This window comes from Manacus vitellinus, unplaced genomic scaffold, assembly GCF_001715985.3.
Source record: "Manacus vitellinus isolate BGI_N305 unplaced genomic scaffold, ASM171598v3 scaffold_3_pilon, whole genome shotgun sequence".
Lineage (NCBI taxonomy): Eukaryota > Metazoa > Chordata > Aves > Passeriformes > Pipridae > Manacus > Manacus vitellinus.
The window spans coordinates 30544638-30569902 of NW_021940535.1; positions in this window are offsets into that span (position 1 = coordinate 30544638).

Here is a 25265-nt window from a genome sequence, read left to right on the forward strand (position 1 = left end):
TCCACCTCCTCAGAACACAGTTCTTAACAAGCAATTTTCTTAATGAGACATACCACAGGCAGATGAGAAAATGTTGCCTCTGGTAAATTTGCATACATTCATACTCATAGAATATGATCAATTTGTCTGCTTATATATTTTTACACTGTCTCCAGTTCTTCTTATATAAAAAAAAAATCTGGTTTTAGCTAAAGCATATCTTCCTCTTGGACTTAAGAGATCATAAAATATATCTGGTACATCCCTGGAAAGATTTTTCCAACTCATAAATATCTTTATTGTTAGAAAGACAATTTACTTTCAGTCTGTGTGGCTTAGGTTTCCAGCCCTTGGTTCTCCTGCTAGATGGAAGGGTCCTTTCTTACCTGGTATTTCTCTGCTGTGAATCTCTTATGTGTACAACTCACCTCTTCCAATCTTCCTCCTGACAAAATCAACATGGAACTCTCTATATTTTTGTTTGATTTTCATTCACTGCAAGGAATTCTTCTTCGAGTAACTTTATGGTTCTTTCCTGTACCATTTCTTGTTCTGTTTGATTGTCCAGTTTTCATCATTGTATACCATCCTACCAAACTCATGTCATTCAGAGATTGTATTTAGGGACGTGTTTACAAGACCATTGGTGAAGGTGCTAAGGAATGTGAAGCCTTGTACGGAAGTCAAGGAAACGTTGGGAACATTCATTCAATTACAAATCCTAGCTGATGCCTATTTTTTTGAGATCTGTCAGCCAGTTTTTAATTGATCTGATATATATTTTATTGCTATTACAAAATGCTAAAATCATAATAGTATGTCAGTTCATGTAAATATTAATCTAACCCTTCCAAGGAATCCTTGTTCCTTCTGTACTACTGTAGTACCAGAGTGCCTTCCACATAGAACAGATGCCATTAAAGAAGTCCCATTGCAGGGACTTGATGGTATACCTGGCATTTTCTCTACATCAGGATTTAACAGCAAATAGTTTATTTGACTATCGTGCACATTATGTTACTGGTTGAATAACTACTCGATTAAGCTCATATCAATAAAGAATCTGCTGGTGTAAATGCTTAACTGCATATATCCATTGTGAGTTACCTTCCAGTCTTCACTTTGATTTGTACTAAATATTATAGTATACATCCAGAAAGCATAAAAAGAAAAGCCATTAATGACACACACACAAAGACAGTATTACATTTGAAATTGGGACTCCGGAATTCAAAGCATGATGAGTTTAGTGTCTCATGCTAAAAGCTGATCCATTGTAAGTGCTAAAACCAGCATATATACTATTGAAATCAGGAACCTATGTTGTTGGTATTCTCCAAGTTGCATAATTGAATGAGACGTGCGTAACCAATTTAACTATAATGCAATGACAGGGAAATTAGCTTCTACAAGCGTTGACTATTCAGTATGTTTAATGTACCTAAAGCCCTGAAATACATGTATTTATTACCAAATCCTGTGGATAAACAGAAGTAAATAGGCCCTGAGAAAACCTGGTGCTAACAATATTCTGTGGTTGGCATTCAAGTTAAGTTGTTTTCAGTGCAACTACTATGGAGTATTTATACCTAAAGTCTGAAAGACATTAAATATAAGGCTAAGCAATGTCCTATAGCTAATATATATGAATACTAGCAACATGTATAGCATAAATATGCCTAAGCAATTAGTATAACAGTGTTAGGTAAGTGCAAAAGGAACTGAGAGGAGTCAGACGTTCACAAGGTAAAGGTCTGTGTGTGTCCATGAGCTTGTTGGGGCTGTTTCAAGTTTTCTGTCCTTCAGATTTAGCAGAGGAGGTGAGGAATCATTATGGTATCTCTGAGTGCAAGACTTCTTCATTTGTGTCAGATGTGATTGTTTTGGTTTGAGTTTTTTTCCACGTCTCTGGCAGCTCCTCTCTAGTTACTCACCTGAAGAAGATGTGACTTCATCAAAAATAACAGGGTAAATTAGGACAAAGTCTATGAAAAATGATGTTTTAGCTTAAAAGGAATTTCGGTTGTGGACAAAAATCTTCGTTCTGGTCAAAAAGAAATAATTTTTTCACTGCAGCAGCCTTAAAATTGAACATCAGGTAGATCAAATGAGTCCTGAACTCTGGAGAGAATTAATACTCTTCAGCTTTAAAAATATGTAGAGATATTGTTGCAACAACTTAGGATATTGACTACACATCAGATAATGGCTCTTGATAATTCTCTTCCAGATCACTAGTATGAAAGGGGATTCCTAAAACAGAAATGTCTCCAACTCCCGCAAGCAGTAATTAAAAATCCCAAACAAGCGCTTGGCTAAATTTAGTGTTCACATACATGTGTCATTTCCCATTTGTAATCAATGAGAAACTTCTCTATACACCCCAGGGCAATGTTTGGCTCATCATATGTAACATTTTAGCATCAATTTAGGATGACTAATGATCAAGTCAGTAACCGTGTAATATTTGTTAATTCTTTTCTACCACTGCTTAACTTTATATTATTTTTAAATTTACAGCTGCCATGGAAAATGACCAGAAATCTACTATCTGAGAAAACCCATCCATCATCTTCAGGCAATCTTCCAATCTGTTAACTTTAGCTGCTACTAATAAGTGTCTCAGTCCAGGAAAAGCAATTATTACGATGTTTCACAGAATAGCTTCCAGATAGCACATGATGTAAACTGCTCTTGGGCAGCATTTCTTCTAAGGAAACGGGTTTTTTATTTTTTTCTTCAGTAAGCAACTTTACCAATGCAACTGTGACAGAAGCAGAGGTAAAGAGGAAGAGCTGTTGGAAATGGGAGTTGGCCATAGCTACTGTGCCCATTTACACCATCCAAAGACTTGGATCATGGTGCTTTGTAAAGCCTTTGTTATGGGTTTGATCAGCGTGCAGACTCAGTAAGGAGTGATTGAGATACAGTCACTAATGTGTTACATCTCATAGAGCCAAATCAGGCAACCTGGTTTGACTGCAGGTTCACCTCCAGAGAGTGATATCTCACCTACTATCTAGCATACATAACCGGGAATGAAAAACAAGCCAAGCTCAGTGTGTTAGCATCTCTATTTTGATTCTTGCTATTTTGAGGCCCTTAATGAAAATGCAACATCATTGCAGGCTGCTGCTTGCAGTCAGTACCCTGATCAGTATGCTTGCACGTGGTAGTCATTTGCATTTTTCTCAGCACTATCTCCAGAGCACAGGGACAAGCTGCCGTGCCCGGGGAAGGTGCCACTGGTAAGCATCACTGTGAAGGTGTTCACTGGCCTGGAGAGATGAGGCTTCTCCAAGGTAATCATGGACCATTATTAGGTGGCTTAGGTGGATATCCTGCCAGAGGATGAACTCAGCTGAGCTCCCAGTACAGAGAGCTTCCTATTAGAAAAGGGGAAACCAAAGCAGGAGAGGGTCAAAGGAGCAGCGCATGGTTTATCTATGACTATCTTCACTGTAGCCTGATTTCTGTAACATAGGACCTCTGTCAAGGGATTGGGGAGGGAAATTTGACAACTCTTCTATGATGACAAACATACACTGGCAAAACTCTACTTTATGATCTTATAGTTAATGCATTTAGGATCAGTCAGATAATCATATGGTGGCATCTCACTAAGCCTCTCTGATGAGTTTGAGGGACTGATTTGAAAGTTTCTCATGGCTCATTCCTGGCTGTTCTTCACATGTCCTTTTAAGCAGATGTTAGCTTGTGACTAGTTTTCAGTCTGCCTCTGCTAGTCTCCTTGATCTTGAAGGCTGTTGATAGCAGACGACATTCAGCGTTTTTCCAGACACCCATCTACCTCATCAGACCGAATGACTTGTCTTTTCAATTCTACTTCTCTAGTGTATTATAAATTGTTTTGGTGTGTTTGGATTTCTTGTTGAGGACTTGCTTTCTAATCCTTGAAGAATTGGATGCTAAGAGGAAAGCATGATCTAGATTCCTTCTGAAAATTTCAGATTAATGCGCTAGATCATTCTGCACAATAGCTAATCCAAACCCATTTACTTTGTAAGCAAAAGTTTGGTCTTGAGTACCATCATTAAGTTGTTTGCTAGGAGAAACTAGTCCAGTGGGACCATGGTACATGTAGAATCTTTGTTTTGCAATTGGTTCTTTTCATGACTAAATTAATCAGACACATATACTAGAAGGTTAGAAACCATAATTTGCTTGGCTTAAAAGGAGCTGTTCAGCACATCAAGATGTTTATTTAATTCATCAAAGTTGTTTTGGCCTGCAGAAATGCATATATACAAACATATATATATTCTTAAAATATGCTTAAGCATTCAGTCATGTGTATATATATATATATGTATGTATGTATGTATATATATATATATACGTTTCTCCTGTGTATTTTTGATTCAATTTGAAAATTAATTTTTCCTTATAAATATGTAAAATTCCTTCTTATATATGCAACCACATACATGTGCATGTGCTCATCATCAATATGTTGTCCTGCCTTTAATTATTGAAGACTGAGAGATGTCAGCAAACAATTTGGTTTCGACATCTAAGAAAAGGGTAAGAATACGTTGCTGAAAGATCAGCAGTTGATCGGCCCCTTGGACATTCTTGGCCCCTTGAACACCCTGCAAATAAATGCCTGAAAGGCTGATTTTGCCATAAGCCATGGGAGCTGATCAGCGTTCAGTTATAGGAAAGTCTATATTCTTCATACAATTCCTCGGTGGTTTAAAATATTCACCAACTTAGTTAAGTGTCCTTTGTTCTCCTGGGCAGTAGTTCTACTGTGAGATGGAAAGTGTTAAAATTACTTTCCCTGGGATAGGGATAATGAGAGCTTCTGCCTTGCTTTTTTTTTTTTTTTTCTTCATGGGAAATGTTTTTGGGCATTAGTGATATAACAGGAAATATTTATGCTATCTGTAATGATGAGAAAGGTGAAAATAAAAATGACATTTCCTATTTGGCAGATGTTCTGTAGCACTAACAGAAAGTCCAACAGTCAGACAATTTCAAGAATAAAAATTATTATAGGCCCAGTGAACTGAAAAAATGCTATTTCTTTCTGTATGTTTTAGGAGAAGATTCTTTTTAATTAAATAGGTAAACTAAGATATCAAATTTAAAGTCATCCTTTGCCGTCAATTCGAAACTAGAAATCATCACTTCTTTCCTAGAAACATCCATTTTCACTGAGAGTGACTCTGGCCTTTCTGGTGTCACTCTGGTATGTTATTTCACAGCAATGTGCTCAGCCTCTAAAGCACAAACCATTAATGTGTATATTTCCTTTTCATCCAGATATTCATTTTCTTGTATAAGACAGTCTCGTTCCCTAAATCTTTCCAGACCTATCACTTAGTTTATGTGCACAACAGGTCTTTGACGGTTCTGTGTTTCTTCCTGAAGCAAAAAGTCAGAGGAAATAAAAAGGAATTCTTATGTCTAAGTATTTGAAAATTACTCTGGTCTAGATGCCACTAAAGCACAAATGTAACAGCACATATTTTAAAAAAAAAATCACTAGATTCAGAATATAACATTCCAGACACACCATATTGTATTCAAATTCATACAACCCTTTTGTCTGAGTAATTTACTCTCCTGAGAGGTAAGGGAAAATGGGTGACATTTTTTCAGTTCTGTACTTTGCAACTTATTGAGGTCCTCAAATTCATGTTTCCTTACGTTCTTTCTTTGTACTCACTGTGTTTGTCAGAAGAGATGTGTGAATGAGAATATATTTGAAATCTGCATTGCTTTTGGGGCTTGGTTCAAACAGGATTAGCAGCCATAGAAGGATCTCACCAAAGGTTTTCATTACTTCTAGTCACATCATTAATGAAGAAGACCTTTTGAACATTTTGGTCTTCTTCCTTCCATGTGAAGAGAAATAGTGATTCTGCCTTTGAAAAACATTTTGAAATTGGCAGAGATGCAGATATTAATCACTGTTATACCTGTTTACAAGCAGTGAGAAAGACTATGTTTAACAGAAAGACCACATTTTATTATATTTACAACAATAGAACTGGAATATAACCTTTTTATTTAAAAATCAAGCCAGAGATTAAGTTTTGATTGCAGTATTTTGTACTGAAAATAAGAATAATGAAAGCAATTAAGTATTCATAGTCCTGCTCTCACACAAACACCTTCCATGGTGAGCCTGTTTATGCAACCAAGTGTGCCATACAATTGCTTTTATTACCTCCTTATAAAACAGCCTGTATAAAACACTTTTTTTTGATTGTTTCTTTGTGTATTGTTGAGTATGTTTGCATTCTAAAGGGCTTTGCCTCATTAAAGTAATTACCATAAACTTGCTGTAGCTTGTTTTTTTCCCCCTTCTCCCTCTGAGCACTAGAAATATCCATAAAGAGTTCTTGCCTAGCCAGGATGTTCTGTGTCTCCCAAGGCTAGCAGTGGGAAGCTTCATTCTGAGGACAAAAAAAATCTGCAGAGATTTTCTTTAGCGGGACCATCAAAAGCAGTGAGCATGAGCAGTGAGGGGTTGAATGTGGTTGAATTCTGCTGGCTCTAGCAGGACTCCTGCTCTCCCTTTTTTTGACACAAGCACAAGAAGAGCGGAGGCTTCCAGATACCAGTTATTCCATGTGAGGGGAAGAAATAAAGGAAAGGTGGATAGGTCTGCTATGAGAAAAGATTTTGATTGATCCTTTTATGGCTTTTGTGTTTTTCAAGGGGCCAGGGCTATTCTTCACCTCTACCCATGATAGTCCCTGCCCTATGCCCACAATTAATCCCATGAAAAGGACCTCCAGTTTCCCCCCATAATACCTTAGGTACACCTGTTCAGCTGGGGAGGTGTAACACATGTATAACTTCTGTCAAGGATTTTAGCAATTTGTTTCCTACCAGTGCTGGGGAATGAAGAGAGAGAACTCTCCAGAGTTGCACCTGGGTGAGCATAGCTTCAAGCTGACCAGAAGCATGGTGAAAACAAAGGCAGAGCCTATGCTGTAGGAAGGCTAATGAAGTAGTCTCCAATAATTTTCCATAACTGAGCTTAATGAAAACTTCTTAGAAAAATGAAGATTTGCAGGTAGAGAAATCTGCTGAAGATCTACAGGCAAAGGGGACAGGGAACACAGATGGCTAGAAGTTCTCTGAAATAAAGTCCTCAAATCAGAATATGCTGATTTGTCAAACTCAGAACTTTCAATGGTAAGATGATCATGGGTTCAGTGAGTCTCTGGTCAGAGACCTTCATTTGCTGCCTCAGGGCAGCCAGAACTCCCTGAGTAGGATATTCAGATCCAAAACAGCAGACCACATGTAGGATTATAATCTCCTTAAACAGACCCAGGAGCATGGAAATCAGCACCCCACAGCCGGGGTGGGTTCTGGGCTTCTGGCTCCTTCAAAATGACAGCTTTTCCTGTTGGAGATACTCCAATTTGCACAGATTCCAAGACAATCATTAGGCAAGAGAATCAAAGAACCTGAGCTGGTAGTCCAGGAATTACATCACCATGCTGGGAGGAGCTGATGGAAGCGCAGGTCTCTTCCCAGACTGACATGTCATTACCTGTATATAGTGAAACTGCTTCAGCCAGGGGAATGAGCAAAAGCACCCCACTCTCTTCCAGCACACTGAGCTGATCCTGGACTACTATTCTTTTTTTTTTAGAAATATTTTTTACACAGTTCTTCAACAGAGCCTGTGACTACTAAGAGAGGGCCCTATTTAAAAGGCCTTAATAGCATACTAAAGTAGAACAGCAACAGGGACCATCTTGAAACTGTGAGATCTTTCGCTCTTCAGGGAAACCATTTTTCCTACCCAGCCCCAAAAAGGAATAAGTCAATGAAAAATAAAAAAATATTTTAGGGCCAGGAAAGTATATAGCACGACAGCACTCAGTAAAGGGGCCCTTTATTTTCAGGAGTACACAGAAGTCACTAACGAGAGTCTCTTGATAACTACAGAAATCCTAAACAGAGCTGCAGGGAGAAGAATCAGGCATCCCTGCAGTGTGCTCAGGGACAGCCCCAGATGAGGAAAGCCATAATTATGACTGCTGTCAATAAACATGCAGTGCCATACCCACAGAGGTTCCACCCTTCAGATTGCCAGCTGAGACAGCTGGAGGTGCTAGGGCTTATTTCTCACCACCCCACAGTCTTTTCAGTCCTTCATTTCTGCATAAAGGAGTTTTAAAAGTTCAGTAGTGCAAGTGGTTGCCTGACCCCTGGCTCTGCTGTCCACCAAGGTGCTGTGATGAAATACATGAGGGACAGGGTCGCATCAAAACCTGAAGGGCCTTGTTAGGAAGCCAGTAGAAACCTCCTGTATATGAATGTAGGAAAATGAACTTATTCTTGCTTTCCTGTTTGACTCAAACTCACATTTAACTGGAATCTTACCATATTACATTCTCTTGTATTACCAGTAGGCTAACTCTGCTTGCAAACCAGATATTCCAGTGGTAACTGCAAATGGTTACTCTGGAAATCTATGATCTCCCTCCTTTCCTGGTTAGCTGTTGCTCGTGCTGCTGGCTGTAATCCCTGGGAGGTGCTGAACACCTACCCGAAAGGTATCAACTCCAAATCTCTATTCTTTAAATAATCCTAAACCATAAAATCATGAATAATTCTTTTCTTTATGGTCATATAACTTCTTGTAGAACACAATTCCCCCCAATTGCTAAGTTTTCCTTAGCATTATTATTTATTGCAGAATCTTTCAAAATATCTGCATTGCTATCAGAACTACTGTGATTTACATGTGGGCAACAGTAAGTCCATCCTACAGCTTTAAAGGTCAGCCTGGCCTCTTCTTATCTCAACACCATCGCACTGCTTCACTACATCTAAGTCTAAAGAAGTGGTTTGTGTTTATTTGTTGGTTGTCTCAATGATTTTGGAAGCTGCCAGTGACTTTCCTAATTCAATAATGCTGCTACAACAGCATTAATTATTCATCATATCCTGAAAGCAAAAGTGGAGTGATTTAAGAACAAAAGGATTTAAAGAAAAATAAACACATGACCCACTGCGGCTGCTTTGGGGAAAGTAGTAATATATGCATGGCAAATGCAGTAATGAATAGCATCTGCTTTATCTGTGGAAGAGCAAACAGTTGTAGACATTGATCATTTCTCAAAAAGAGTGGCTTTGACCAAAAACATGGAGCAAAGCCATCCAGAAGCTATTTTGTGCAAATGAAGTACAGATTTGTGTATATGAGTCGATACACCATTTGCTGTTTCCTTTCATTAAAACCACAACATTAGCACTGGAAAATGATTATAATGGTTACAGTCAAAGCCACTGTAATGCTCAATTCACAGAGAACCCAGTGAGTGCAGGGGAGGAAAAAAAATCTTTCCGATCTCAAAGAAGTGTGCATTCATGTAATGAAGCTCTAGTGGAAGAAGCTCAGATATCTTATCTTTTCACAGTCTTACTAGCCTATTGAGTAAGTTGTTCATTGCATCCTCAGGACCATGCAATGGCACAATGTGATTTCTCAAAGCACCCTATTACCACTTCAGCTTCCTTGCTGTATTGAGGCCAAATCCTGCTCTTTGCAGGAGAAGATACAGTGGGTCAAAGTAATACATGATGTGTCTTGGCTAGCTTTATCTTGAGGGTTATTTTGCAGAGCTTTGCAACCCTCCCAGCAGCCACACAGCCTTGGAGTCTGCCCAGTCTTCACTCTGACCTTGTCTCATGCCCCTATCCATGTACAAGCAGATGAATGCACGTGAGTTGTGCAAACTAGTACTAGAGGGAATGGCTTTGCTTTACATACTGATATGTGTCCATGTGTGAAGGGCTTCTGCTCAGGCATAACTGTTTGAAATTACTGTTCATTGTTCAGTGCCTGAGAGGGGATCGCTTGGGTGAATTGCTCACAGGAGGAGGGATGTAGGGTTATGCCCCATGATAGTGATGCTCAGCCTCGGAACAGGTGACTGAGGAGTTCTTCTTTTTTTCCTTGTTTAATGTTGTCTTGTTGCTCACTTTCCTTGCTATGAAACAGCTCCTTCCAAGATTGCACAAGCTTTCTGTGTTGAGTCAGAGCTTTTGTCTCAAAAAAAAAAAGAAGCAAAACCTTCACTTGCCTCCATGGCAATGGACAGTGAGTCCAGGCTCTACCATGCCTACAACTGTCCAGTGAAATCCTCCTCAAATTGCCCTTCCAAACCATTCCTTTTCCTGGAGGTGCTCAAGGCCAGATCCTGCTTGCCTCTTAAAATCAAGAAAATCCCCTACCCAAGCCAGCATAATCCTTGTTGTCCTGAGCAGCAACTGCAGTACCATATCCCCTTGCTAACAGGGGATCTTTCAGATGCACAGACCTTGGTTATAGTTTCAAAGCTGCAATGTGGGAAGATTATTAGCCTGTTTGTTACCCAGGTTGTCCACCTCTTCCCTCGTAAGATGACTGTGAAGGGAAAAGGGCAAGTGAGATTTCTTGGCATCGCTTAAAGACCTGAGTTAAGTTGGGTGAATGGCTGGTCCCATGAGCAGACTCCCCTCTTGCCTCTTGCAAATCTGCAGCCCCACGCCTGAGCATAGCTGGGGTTTGGCACACTAACACTCTACCTCTGCATTGCTGGGAGAGGCCACTGAAAATATACAATCCCCAGACGGGAGCGATTTAGTGAAATTAAAAACAGACAGGGGGCATTGAAACAAGGAGGTGTCAAATGTTCCCCCTGCCCCACCAAGATTTTGATGTGGCTGCTATGTATACCTGTCTGTCTCCTCTTCACCGCCATTTGAAAGTTTGAAAGTTAAAATGCACAGAAGGAGTGGAATTAGAGCAAAGTCACACACGCCTTCACAGACACACACATGCGCTTTTAATTGTGTGTTATTACCAGTTAATTTCAGCTTGTCCAAAGGCAGGAAGAAAACAGCTTACAGTGGGGTTTGGGCCTCCAGAGATATTGTAAAACATAACATCCAAAGGCCTTCCTTGACTCCATTGCTTCCTTCAGCCCACAAAGAATGTATTAATTCACATTGTTTGATTTTTCCAGATGCTGCTGCTTTACCACTGTAGTCCTTCTATTTTTTTTTTTGTTGTTGTTAGGAAATATATTCTAATGCACCAGTGAATGATAACAGTGCTGCCTTTTGGCAGTGAACAACCAAGAGGAAAATTAAGAAGTCAATATAGCTTTTTGCAGTCCCGAGTAGCTCCATGTCTCAAACAGAATAAGAATGCTTTATTTGAATATATCACAAGGATGAAGGCTTCAAGGGAATTGCAGCATTGCTTGGGCTCACAGGAATTAAAGGGGGAACTAAGGAAGATTTTTATTATATAAGGTTTTGGAAAGTTAGCTATTTTCCATGTCCTTTTCTAGTACTAGTAATGGTACAGAATGTGAAACAAAGGTGTCACTGAAGTAAAGTGGTAAATTAAAAGCAAATGAACTATCATACAGCATAAATCTATCACTTCAACTAGATTTGCATTTCCTTATTACTGGTGGGAATAGGAAAAATTCTAGGAGATAGAAGACATAATATTTAAAGCATTAGGATTGTGCTTAGACTACCAGGATTTAAAAATACAGGGATAATTTGGAATTTGTGGACCAGTGGGAATCTTCCCTACACCCATTAAATTCATCAAATGGCAAGCAAAAATAAAATAGTAACAGGAATATGTGAGCAGGGATATATGAGCAGATAAGGTTTGGTGCAGATTTTGTCGAATCATACCTCCCTGATCTCACTGAATCTTTGCTCATATCCACAGAAGGGTGGGCAGAGGTGAACCAGACATCCGTTTCTCTAGATTTCCACTAAATCTCTAACAAAATACATACATGAAACTAAGGAAAAAAACCCCAAGGCTCAGGCATAGGAAGCATAGGAAGCAAGTGCTCTTTGAAGCTAGTGAATAAACAGTTACTCACGTAGGTATTAAATGGCCAGCTTTTGCCAGAGTAAAAGGTTTACCACTGAGATACTCCATTTATTAGGATCAGTGTCATTACTTACTATACTGCTATTACTATATTGGTATTACTACTGTGTTTACTATACAGTTGGGCAGAGTGATGAAAAATATGAGGCCAGCATGATTTTTTTTTTGTTGTGTGAAAAGAACATTTTGAAGATGTTCATGTAGTTTCAAACAGCTCAATAATTTAATAAATTAAATAAACAGGAATAAAATGATAGCTGAAATTCAGTGTTGATAAAATATTTTTATATATGTATTTTTTGATAGGAAAAAACCCAACCACCTTTATTCAAAGACTTCTAAATTTAAGCACTGATTTAGAGGGGAATCCTAGTTGGCAATTCATTGAGATACTCTGTTAATGTGAAACTGCGGGTTAAAACCCTTGATGGGATTTAATGGGATGAATAAGGAGCTGGACAGCAGAATGCTCTTACATGAATCACTACCACCATTTACCCCAGCACTGCACACGTGTGTCTGGCTGTTTTGTCAGCAGAAAGAGAGTGTGTTTGGAAACGAGCTCAGAATTACTCTGACTCATTGGTGGAAAAATTGGAAAGCTGGGATTTGTTTCTCTTTGAAACAGAGAGAAAAAGAAAGGGACATGATAAAAGCAGAGAAAATAACCAGTGTACCCTGTCATACACAGCAAAAAGTGGGCACTTGATGAAAATGAAAGGCAGCTAAGTCCAGACCACTAGCAGGCAAGTTTCCTGCTTCCAGAGGGCTCACACTGACTCTGGATTGCTTTGCCACGCAGGCCAGGCATTCAACAAAGTCTGAAGAAGCACTGAGCTTTCTTTTGGACAATAATGCTATCTGCAGTTACAATAATTAATGCCAAGAAAAAGAACACTAGAGAAAAATATAGGAACTCTTACTTCAAGCCAGCACTCACTGTCCTAGGGATTATTTTGCAATGAGACTGTTGTCAGGGCAAATAATACATCAGGTTATTCTGAGCTCTGTCAGAAAAAGGACAGTGAACAGATGCATCAGAATAGTCTACAAAGGTGATTCCCATCCTATTGTCCTGCCTGAGCTATACATATACATTTTTGTGAGGCCATCTAATAGCAACTGAGTGTCAGTTTTGACAGAAATGGCTTTCTTCCTGTATTTTGTAGTTAATTTTCATAAAGAAGTAAATAACTAGGATTTTCCAGATGGAATTTTGAGCATGATTTCTATCTGGAGGGCTGCTGACAAATACATATGCATATTTTTAATTACTATCCTCATTTTAAAATCAGATTGGTTCATTAAATGATGGAGAATGGCTCAGGAAAGATAGGCAGTGCTTTAAGCCCTCTGCATCTGGAAAATGGTTCAGGAAAGTCGGGCAGGGCTGTAAGTCCTCTGCTTCTGTTCCCTAACTTTTTACAACACACAGGATCCAGACAGATAGAACGCTTGGTATCTTTTATTTTCTTCAAATACTCCATATTTAAAATACTACTTCAGTGGTTTCTGACAACTGCTTAGGGCAATTTTGCTTAGCCTAGCGGAATGTCCTGGAAACTACTGGCAATGATTTAGCTCCCAAAATTGGAACACATTTAGCAGAGACAGAAAGCCTATGAACAAATAATGGACAAACGCCAGAGTAAATAAATGTGGTTCATGAGCTGTGGTCAGAAATGTCTCTCTTTCAGTATGCAGTGCAAATCTTTTGCCAACATTTACCATAAAGTTATTACACAAAGCAGTTTTTCCTCTCACTAAGACAAACTCAATGAAAGACTGCTTCTAGTCTAGCAGCCTACCATTAAGGTTGCGATAGCTTGTCATGCCATGAGGAAACCTGTGTGCAGTTGGTTCATTTCAAGCTGCACTTTTGATTTTGTTAGTCAGGCTTCTGTGCAAAAAAAAGAGAGCAAGCAAGAGAGAGCCTCCTCACAGTTCAACACTTCTTCAGGAGACCATGGTGAACCACAGTGCAAATTCTAGCCATCTTGTCTCCCAAGCCCACCTCTTGGCCTGGCTCCACAAGTCCTTTGAAAGCACTTTCGGAGGCTGTCATTATGGAGAGAGGCACTGCAGGCATCACCACCACTCAGCAGCATCACCTTCCTTTTCAAATGCCATGTCAGTGGCTCCAAGAGAGGAAAGGGCAGGTGTAAATCTGTGGCAAGCTATTGTTGATGCTTCTTCCTGAAGCTCCTTCACCATGTAACGCAGGATGAGTTTAAGTATTTGCATTATGAACTCCACGGTTTTCTGGTTGTTGCGGACCATGGGTCTGAGTGTGTGGGACCTCTGCTCTCCTCTGCTTCTTTGGAGGAACTGACTGATGTCATCTTCACAATTCTGCAGGATAAACCACAGAATTTGCAGAGCCTCTCTGTACCCTTAGGAATCTTGACGCCAAAGCTAAACAGCCAGAGATGGCTGGGTTTGGCTGTTCTCTGACTGAAAAGGCCCTTCCCAGCTACCAACCTCCCATGCAAGAACAGAAGGAAAAGTTTGGTGGAAGGGCTTGGTCACACTCAGGCAGTTTGGGGTCGAACCAACACCAGGGTGAAATAGATGAAGGAACCAAAACTGCTTTTCTGCTGTGCTTAGTTTTCCTTGTACTAATAGCTGAAAATACCGAAACAGAGACTAAATTAGCCTCTGTGTGTTGCCTATCAGTGTCAAGGCTCAGTTGAGTGTATCAGCCTAGGCACGGTGCCACAGAGAGCAATTGTCAGCTCCATTCCTTGGCACGTGAATGAGAAAGCATCTGGTTCAAGAAGTGAAATCTGAATTTTTGCTTCAAATCTTGCCCCACCTCCCTTTCACACATGCAGATATAGAACCACACGCTGCACCCCAATATTTAGAGAAGCATGTGAGTTAAAGCAGAAGGGGAATCATAACTGAAATAGTTAATGGAAATCTTGTAGTTTGTAACTTTATGAAATCCTTAATAAATGCTGTTCTAGCAGTTTTCTGTATTTTCACCACTGATAGGATTCAGGTAAACAAAGCTAAATTATTTCTGTAATACCAGTCAGAAGCCAAACTGAAGATAAAGGGATAGAAACTGTCCTGCTTTTAAATTTTGGAATATTTCTGTATATAAAAATATCTAAGCCCACTCAAGTATTCTCTAACAGGGACAGAACAAATTTGCTCTACTATAACCCCATTCCTTTAATGAACATGCATCATTCTGTGCTGTGCCAGGCAGATGTAATAATAGCAATGTCTGGCAAGCTTCTGCAAGGAGCCCTGCAATGAAAGCACCTTCCCCTCCCGCCAAGTTAAAAGAGAACAGGCTGACATGTATTGGAAATGCACGGGCAATATAATGATAGCAAATTGCTTTGAAAAAAAAGGTTCCACAGCGCATATTGTCATTTCAATCCCCGGCTCTGAGGTAGTGCTTCAGCTCCATCCTCTGTGCCTCCCTCCAGATCTACCCTCTCCCTCACCCCTGCCTTTGGGGAGAGCACTCCCTGCACTGTAGATCAAAAGCAGCATCTTCACTACAAGGGAGAAGAGAGTTCACGAGTCTGTACTGCTCCCCCAACTCAGAAAGGGGCAGCCTTTCTGCCCCCTTCATCACTCTTTTAAGAGCACATTGGAAAAATTCATTCCTTTTGGTCCCTCCTGATGAATTCCTCTGACTGGGACATTCCTGCTAGTGCCTGTTTCCCTGTTCAGCCCCGTCCGGGCTGTGCCATGAGGCTTTTGTCACAACAATGGTTCTTCTGAGATGATGACAGAACATCATCTAACACCCAGGAAAATGGGGCTTAGCCATTATTTCTAGAATATATTTGAGCCCTTTGGGAGATTGCTATTGAAAAGGCCAGGGATGCTGATTATAATTTTTTATTCTGATGTCTAACAAATATAAAGATTGTCTGCTATGCTGAGGAGGAGCTTAGTTTTCAATACGCTGAGTGGGCTGCCACTGTGGGTCCTGAGCTGTCAGGCATGAAGGGGAGATATCATGTTATCTCCTCATTTATCCCTCTGGACACTTTTCTCATCCACCCTCTACTTCCTTGACCCCTGGGTTGTGTTTGTGCAATTCCAAATGCATTTTACAAAGTGCTGTTTTTATTTCTGCTCAAAACTTCTCGGCTTTTTCAGCTGTGCGAAAGAAACCCAATTGCGAAATGGTGTAAATCACACTCATCCACCTTTCTGATGTGCAATGTGGTCAGAGTATCTGGACATTGTCAGGGCATTGTAGTGCATATCCCAGGGTGACTTTGTTATAAGAAAGGAGTTTAATTTTTTCCTCTTTTGTAACCTTGTGAAATTTCCACATTAAAAAGCAATCACATCTTTCAAACCAGCAATGATTGTGTTTGGCATCATGGCTGCAAACCCCCAGTGTGCAGGGCTGAGCTTGTTTTCACTAAAATGAAATCAGCTTTCAAAATAAATGATCTGCAACAACATTATATTCCCCAAATCTTATAATCCTATTAACAGAGTTGATTTTTTTCCTTTTTTTCTTCTTTTTTTTTTTTCTCATTGCCACCAGACTGACAAGAATGGCTCTGTTTCAAGGGGTAGAAACAGAAAGTCACTTGAGGATGTAGCCAAGACATGCACTGCAAGCTGAGGTCCAGTCCTGCCAGGGCCTGTGGTTAGAAGCTCTTAACAACTATTGTAAGCCCTTAAATACAATCATCTGTATTTCACCTCCACCTAATGTACTTCATGTGTAGCATGTTTATCTGTTCGCGCAGTCTTTCAAGAGACTCAACAAACAGCCCTGTTTGCAGAAGCGAGAGGGGAATGGGTTGCCTCAACTCTCCCAATGAATGAAGCTTCTATCAAAAATGACACGGCAGTGCCAATGTGGTGAAGGGAAATGTCTCCAAATTAGCCTGGGCAAAAATCTCTTTGCCAGAAGTGGAAATTACGTAGTAATATCAAAAGGCAACTTTACTTATATATAATTCCAGGTTTCTCTGCAAGTATTTTTTTTGGAAGAAAGTCAGAGGGACTCAATATTGTGCAGCTTTTGCTGGTCTTGCCCTCCATGCCCTTCCAGTGGAGGGATCCAGGGCCCACTCCTCTTGCAGGCACAGTGCACCTTGGAGTCACTTTACTGTCTTAAACCCTGACTAAAAAGGTGCAATAATTGGCCCAGGAGGGAGAAACCCTTGTGATCATGGCAGAAATTTTTCCATTTCCTTTTGGAGGCAGGAGGAAACACCCAGAAAGTGCTGAGACCGTACAGAAGGAGCATGGAAGGGTCACTATCCCGCTGCAATGCTTCTATGATGATGTCTCTTCGGGGGTTGCACCTGCTGAAAAATTGGGTGCACCCTGCAAACCCCACATTTCTGAGGGGTCACAGCTCCCAGGGGCATGGTGGGCCAGCAGCCTCTGTAGGCTGCCAAGTGTTAGGGTGCAGCATTTGCAATGAAAATGTGTCAGGCTCCTCCAGCTGCTCTTTGGATGCCCAGCAAAGCCTGGAGAGCAACCTGGGGTGTGTATGCAAGCATACATGGGACCACCAAAGTTCAGACACCCCCTAGACACCTTTTGCTGCAATAAAACACTGACTGGGGAATGTAAACCCGGCCTTTATTTTTTACATTCTCCTTTTATTAGTTCAGTAGGACAACAGTGGTCTCCTGATGCTCTCCTGCAGGGCCCTGCAGCTGCAGGAGAGCAGGTCTCAGCACAGTAGCCTCCAGTCAGAAGCTGCGGTTGCGATTTCAGCTGCTGCCGGCCCGAGCACTGCTGCTCCCTCCCTTGTTTACTAAATGGCTTTGTGACAGCTTTATGTGAAATTCAAAACTATAAAGTAAAAACATTAGATTATAAAGTCAAGAGGCACAGTCCTCTCTCTTAAAATGTAACACCTGCTTCTCATCTCCTTGCCTCTTGCTAATGCTGCCAGCTGAAAAGTATTTTTGACAAACTGTGATTAATAAATCACATCAGGTCAAATCTGCTGCCACTGAAAGCCAGGAGAGCTGCGCTGATGATGATGTTGGGAGACCTTCAATCAGGATTGCAGACCTAGTTTTTTAAAAACCAGTGCTGAGATCCCTGGAGTAATAAGCTTGGCTTAAAAATCAGATTTTTAGGTCTAGGAAACAGGGACTTTATTTTATCTGACTTCTGATTTTTAAGCCTCTAGAAGATTATATGGGTGAGCTTTGCTGTGTAACCAGGAAGATCTGAGGCTTCAAAAAGTAAACAAAGGAAAGCTGATATTCTGTCAGATCACTTCTGCCAGGAGCTGGCATCTCTGAGGGGCAAAATATCCCAAGATTTGTGACAAAATCTTCAGGATTACAGCCTAAGCCCATAGTCCAGTCAAAACATTCACATCTAGCTGCAATTTGGAAAATATATGAGCTCCTTAGGAACTTTGTGCAACTTCCTGGCCCTGCGGATGTAAATGGGATCTGGTATGTAAAATTGCTGTTTGGGCAAGTAATTTCAGGACCAGACTCAAAAAGTATTACAATCTCTTCCACTATTATGGTTTTAATAACTGCATGTTCCATGTGAATGGTTGTTGGGATGTTGTTAGCCTTCCAGTTACAAATAAACATACATGTTGAAGACAGAGCCAAACTGCATCTGTTCACTGTATTCATTAAATGCTCCTCAGGTGTAAGACTAGATACTGAAATTAATTACATGAATAAGGTACAGGTTTGCCTACAGTTTCTCCAGTGCACTCTGCTTAGGCATGGATTCTTCTCTGATTTAATCTTTTATTAAAGTATGAAGGTAGAATTGACAAGCATTCATAGGCATCTCAACAAATGTGCTGTGGACTTGGTGGCATTCTGTGGATTTGTCTGCGTTCCACTTACAGATCTCTTGGTGAGATCACAGTACAGATTTGTTCGGAAGTTACATCTAGACAGTGCTGGTTGCACAGTTTCTTTTGTTTTTACGAAAGAAATTATTTAAAAGGCTGTCTAGTTTAAAGTACTGAAAGAGTTCTTAATTCCAGTAATATCATTACAAACACCTAACACTGTGTATAAAATAGAGCAGATCCGTCCTCTGGCTTTGCCCTCCTTTTCAGGGGGTTCAGACCACTTGAAATCTGAATCTGCTAAACACTGCCTCACTTCCCCAAGCACTCTCCTCATCTTAATGCTGGAGGGGGCAGAGTGAGCGCAGACTGCTACGTGCAGAATTAAGTATTTGGATAAATATCTTGCTGAACTGGAATCTTTCTGGGAAGGGCTGGATGTGAGCACTGAAGTGTGATGCCGATGGAGGGGTTGTATAATTCTTTTCAGAGCTCTTTGCCATCCAAGACAAATGTTGTAATAACAAACAACATAGGCAGGCAAAGATTTGGGAAGAAATCTAGGTGAGATTTGCACAGGAGCAAGGGAGATTGAGGTGCACGAGTCTCACTTTTTATTTGGGATTGGGTAGACTCAGATTCTTAAGCAGGTATGATAATGTCGGTGTATATGCTAATTCCTACCTATCAAGATTTTACCATAAACAGTGGTAGAAAAAAGTACTGGAATAATTGTGAAAAATATACTGACATTTTCCTTTTAAGAAATTTCAGCTTTTTTTGTTTTTTTTTCCTGAAGAAACAGTTTTCTAAGGCAATTTACTCAGACAATAATAGAAGTGTATTTATGTAGCTGAAAAGATTAGTAACTCTCTTGAGAGAAAACAACAGATTCCATCTACCCATCGGGGAACTACCGCAACTCACAGCTGCAGAGCAAAAGAATAAGATCCACCAGAGCTTGTGCCAAGAGGAGCCATCCTGCACCCACCTCACTGGACTGTCCTTTGCTGGCAGCCCCTCTGCAAACCTTGACTGCTGTGCTTATGAGCCTAGAAGTCTAACTGCTGGTATTTGCACTGCAGAAGTGTTCAGTCAGCACAGCATAAACTTATAAAGTGCTCTCCAAACAGGCAGAGGGCTTGATGAAGTTTCCTCTCCAGTTGTTCCAAAGCCCCAGCCAAAAATCTCAGTGGGATTTCCCGGAGGAATTGCAGATCAAGCACAGCAGAGCTGCAGCCAAACACCAAGGCTGGAGGTTTGTATATTTGCTGTTTTCTTCCCTAGACTCCTGTGGCAGACCCCACTTGCTGTGGGTTAGCTGAGACCGTCACTAGCCCTGCTTGGCCACTCTCATCTTAGCCTTTGCAGTATCTCATCACCCCACTTTCCTCTGTCAGCTCTCTCACTACAGCCTTACCATCTTTCCTTGTTTGAAAAGGATCTGCTAAAGGGTATTTTTTTAAAGGCTCAGAGCCTAGAGCCATTTAATTACATGATAATCTCAGCTTTTGTTTAAAAAGAAAGGCACTAAGCTCTCATGATGGTGTGGAGAAGATGGTACATTTGAATCTTCGGGGTTTGCAGAAGGCAAATAAAAATACCTAGCAATATATATATATATATTTAATTTTATGGTTTGGAGGTGGAAGACTAGTGTTTTACAGTATTGCAAGATTGGCAATAGTGTACTTGGCTTCCAACAGCACTGACTTTTCTTCTCTTGGCCCTTGTTTATTTCTGCAGCCTGATGTGCTTGTGGCTTGGCAAATAAATCTCTCTGGACCATTGTAATACTTTATTGGTGCATATACAACTGTTGGGACAACAGCTGTAAACCAGAAGTGAATTCTTATTTTCTTTTTGTTTCATACTTTGGCATAGTAGGTGTTATAGCCTTGGTATTTTCTGAAAAGGCCACAAAAAGTCTTACATTTCCTGGTATGAAAAATATGGGTAGAGAAAACAAATACCTCCAATCAATGGCTTTTTAACCTAATGGCCCTTTCTAGGATGGATGCCTTTAATACCTTTTTGTGCTTGCAAGGCCGCATATTTCTTTCTGAATCTTACTCTAAATGCAGGGGTCATATTAGGCCAAAAATGATTGTCCTCAGCTAGATTTTATCTGCTTTCTGTGGTAGGAGAACAGGCAAGAGCTCCAAGAGCTCTGCCTGGAGAGCTCACTATCTTTCTTCAGCTTTCTCAGCTTACCAGGCTGTGGTTTTCTTTTCTCCTTCTGTTTACAACACATGATATGCTTTTAGATGATAATAAAAGTCAGTTTTTCATTACCAGCACATGCAAAATACCAAAGAGCATGCAAAGGTGCCAAGGAGGGAGAGAGACTAGTGCTGTGTGCCTCACATGGGCTTCACACTCAAGAATGATATCGGGACTCCTTCAGAGGTTTTTACATGTCACATTTCCACCCTACATCTTTAATGAGAGGCTTGCCCATGACTCTTTCCCTGTTTGTTGTTGTTGTTTCTGGTTTTGTAGATGTCAAGGTATCAGTACAGAGCAGCTTACTGGAATACAAGGTCTTTCTTACGCTTTTGTCCCACTGCATAAATTGTTGCACTTCAAATAAATCCTTTGGTGTCCAGGTATGCTATGATGGGATTTAATCACTATGAAGTGTTTAAATGATCTAAAGGCCCTTACCCTGCAGTAGCCAAGGTAGGTGCCTGTTGTAATTTGTCATAAATATTTGAGGTGAGGTCAGCAGTGACCAAACTTCATCAACCACAGGCACATAAACATGAAAAAAACCCCAAACAACCAAAAGTAACACTGCATAAAATGATGGGTATCTTCTGACGAAAACATGATAGACTCAGCTGCAGAGAAGACAGCTTAGTTAGAGATTTAGATTAGAATTCCTTGTTTTGCTTTGCATGCATGTGCAGTTTTTGCTTTACCTATTAAACTACCTTTATATCAGACCATGAGTTTCCTCACTTTTACCCTTCTGATCCTGTTCCCCATCCCACTGAGGGGGAGTGAGTGAGCAGCTGTGTGGGGCTTAGTTGCTGTTAAACCGCAACACACTCCTTCGCTACGTTGGCAGTCTTGTTCTGTACATTTCTCCTGCTACTGATTTTTTCCTGAGCACGGAGTGCTGTAGAGACACAGCTCTGGTCGTGAAGCAGCAGTCCTGGAGGGAATGGAGGATATCTGTGAGGGTGACACTTGCTTCTAAGGGAGTTGTGATTTATGGAGACACACTCCTTTTCTGCCGGAGTGGTGGGAGGAAAGCAGACCCCAGAGCTGCTGGAAAACATTCTGAGAATCTCAGTAAGTGGTTTCTTGGCCTCCGTGTGGGCTTCTTTTTTTCCTCTTTAAAGGTACAATTTAACACTTTAACTATGAATTGCTTCGTTCAGGAATTTCTGCCTTATGCCTTAAACATTGATGGCACTTAATAAATAAAATGCTGCCTCTCTTCTCCTCTGCTCCCCACTTCCCCCCCCCCCCCCTTCTTGTTGACTGCTCTCAGTTCAGCTGCAGAACTCATATACCTTCACTCCAGGTAACCTCTGATCACCTCTCAGTCTTCCTCTGTAATAACTTCTCCCTTTGAGTTCTTTGTTTTCAGTGCAAAAATCTGTTTTATGTGGAAAGCAACAGGACAAAAGCAGGACAACTGGAAGGAAGGTAAAACTGAAAAGGCATGGGATCAGCTGTCTTGGCTTTTCTCCAGTACTTATTTATTAAAAGCCTTCGTATTTAAAATGTAGAAGAACACACCACCTCCTGCACCAGATAACCTAAGACTGCTGAAACGGTAGTTGATAAAGCTGGTTTAAATTTTGTACGAAGTATGCTTAATTTTGAATATGTTCATTAATTTTAGATGGAACTTCTTTTCATTTAACATTTAACTGCTTGTCTGTTGTTACTACTTCATTAAGAAATTAACTGAGATCTGACACTGAGTACATAAGGAGGTCTCTGTCCCAAAGAGCTTCACCTCTAGATACACGAGACAGCACCAGACGGCAAAGGAAACAGAGAAATAAATAGATGCAGGAATTTGTCCTAGGACAAATGGTAGGACGGTAGCAGTGATATGATGAGGAACTGAGTCTCTTAGCACCTAAATCAACACCCATTTCACTGGGCTACAGTAATAACAGCAGTGAGTCTAACAAGGAGGTAATTTTGGTATTCATAGCAAGATTAACCAACACACCATGTCCAGCAGAGACAACTCAGAATTCATATACACAAAGGGCACATTTGTAACAAATTCACTGAATCCTTTTAACCTTTTTTCCATTTATGTCTGAATAATAACACTTGGAAATATGCAAAACCAGGGCTTAACAAGCTAGAAGATTTAGATTATGGATGTTACTGTGCTCTTTCAATTTCATTAAATAGCATGCAAGGTAATTATCAGTCATGGAGTTTCCCCTCCTCAGAGACAAACCAAAGGGGCACAATTATGCCTGCAAAACCCAAGAAGAAAAAAGAAACATGCCATTTTTAAAAAATGTAATAAAAGCCCAGCACAGGTGGCCTGTTCCAAAAGGATCACTAGGCCATGCAGCTCTGCAGAAGATAAGCAGCGACTCCACGGGGACATGAATGAGTCTTAATGTTCAGAGACATGAGAGAGCAAAACTTAACTCTTTGAATGTGTCAGAGGGGAAAATGACTACTTCCACACCATCCCCCTCTTTTGCAGGTGAGGCAGAGAAGGACAGCAGATTGCTCACTGGCCTGGATTGCAGAAGAGCTGGAGTTCATTTTCAGCTTGGACAAGTCTAGTAGCTGTATCCTCTGTCAAGACTTTGAATGCTTTATGTGGGAAAGCTGTACCAGGGGTACAGACTCCTGTTTGTAAGATCTGGTTTTGTCCAGGAAAAACTTGGAGCAAAACTTAATTTTCAAACAGCTACCATCTGACTGAATTGCTTCTCTCTTAGTGGTAAGGGTTGCTTTCTGGATCAAAAGATGCATTTCAAAATAAAGCCTGGGTTATTTTCTTTTTTGGGGGGGCACAACTAAAACTTTAGAACATTTCCAGATGACCACTGTATGAACAATACTGTAAGGAAACCAGCAGATTTTGTATGTGAAGTTTCGAAGAGCCTCTTCACAAAGGAGAGCCATCACAGTTTGCCTGTAAGGAAATTGGAGGAGCAGGGCATAACCACCTACCCTTGAATGTGGCTCCATTTTGTATGTCTTTTGCCTTTTCTTCTGGCAGGTCATTGGTCATGCTGACGAAAGTATTCAGTGTGAAGGAATCCAACAAGATTTCCAAATCATATGTCTTTTCTCTGACTCCTTCATTTGCCCAGAGCACCTGCTCAGAGCTGCCTGCTCTACAGGAACAATGTTAGGGGAAAAACTCCTGCATTGGCAGAGGGTGACCTAGATGACCCTCCAGGTCTTCTTCCCTGGTGTGTTTGGTCATTCTGAAGCACATGCCTGAGCATGCTGTAGCACTGCTAAAAGCTCAAGCACAGACAGAGCAATATGGGATCCACATTTGGACAGAGCAGAGATATGGGACAAAAATGCATCCAAAATATGGCTTTTCCTCTAGAAGGAGCTGACCCTCTTGCAAGACCCCCAAGGCACACCAAAGCATTTTGTCAGAACTTCAGAGGATAAACTTATGTCCTGACAAGACAGAGAGATGGATAGAAGGTTGCTATGGCCATCTGAGTAGTGAAAACAAACACAAGTAGGAGTAAACCTAAGAAAATTTTTCTTCTTTCATGTCCTCTGTGTGCATGTTTGCTCTGAAACCACTTGTTGATGTGGTATGAATTAGAATGTAGATATCTGGCCTTGAAACTCTGGCTTGAGGGCATGAAACCACTTGAGACACAGGTTCCTGATGTCCTTGTAGGTAGAATTTCCAAAGATATGTCCTGCTGAAGTTAGACACTGCACATTTTCCATGTGGAATCAGCTGAACCCATTCTAACAGTGATCACTGTATGTAACATATTTAGTGTGGAAAAATTACTAGACCACTAAGAAGAAGGGATACAGTTCAAAGGCTCAGCTGGTATATACTCAGATTTCATTGTCTAAGTATAAATAGACTTGAAATAAATGCTTAAATCAAAATTGTGAATCTTAGTTGAGGGCAGCTTCAGGATCCAAACCTAGAACTGCCTAGTAATTTCATGGCTGGTCACTGTTGTGGGTTGCCCTGCCCACAGAAAAAATCAAGAGAAAAAGGCAGATTTCCAGCTTTGATACCTGTGTCAGCCCTTATCAGGAAGAGCAGGCTTGTGGCTGTCACAGCACACTGGAGGTCCAAAGACCTTGGTTACCTTCCTTACATTTGGACCTTCGGAAGTAGCTCTCTCCTTGAGACAAACTCATTTTTCTCTCTGCAAGTGGGAGACAATACTTCTGTAAACAATAAGAATAAAATCTGTATGACACTTAGTCACTTTAATAATGACTCTATACTAAAGCCAAATAGAGAAACAAAATCTCCAGTACAAACCTATATAGCCTTCTCAGTTTAAACATAACTTTCTGTATCCATATGACTTCCTTGAAGTTAGAACTCCACAGAGAAGCCAGCCAGGATGGTCCTAATGTGATAATTTTGGGTTT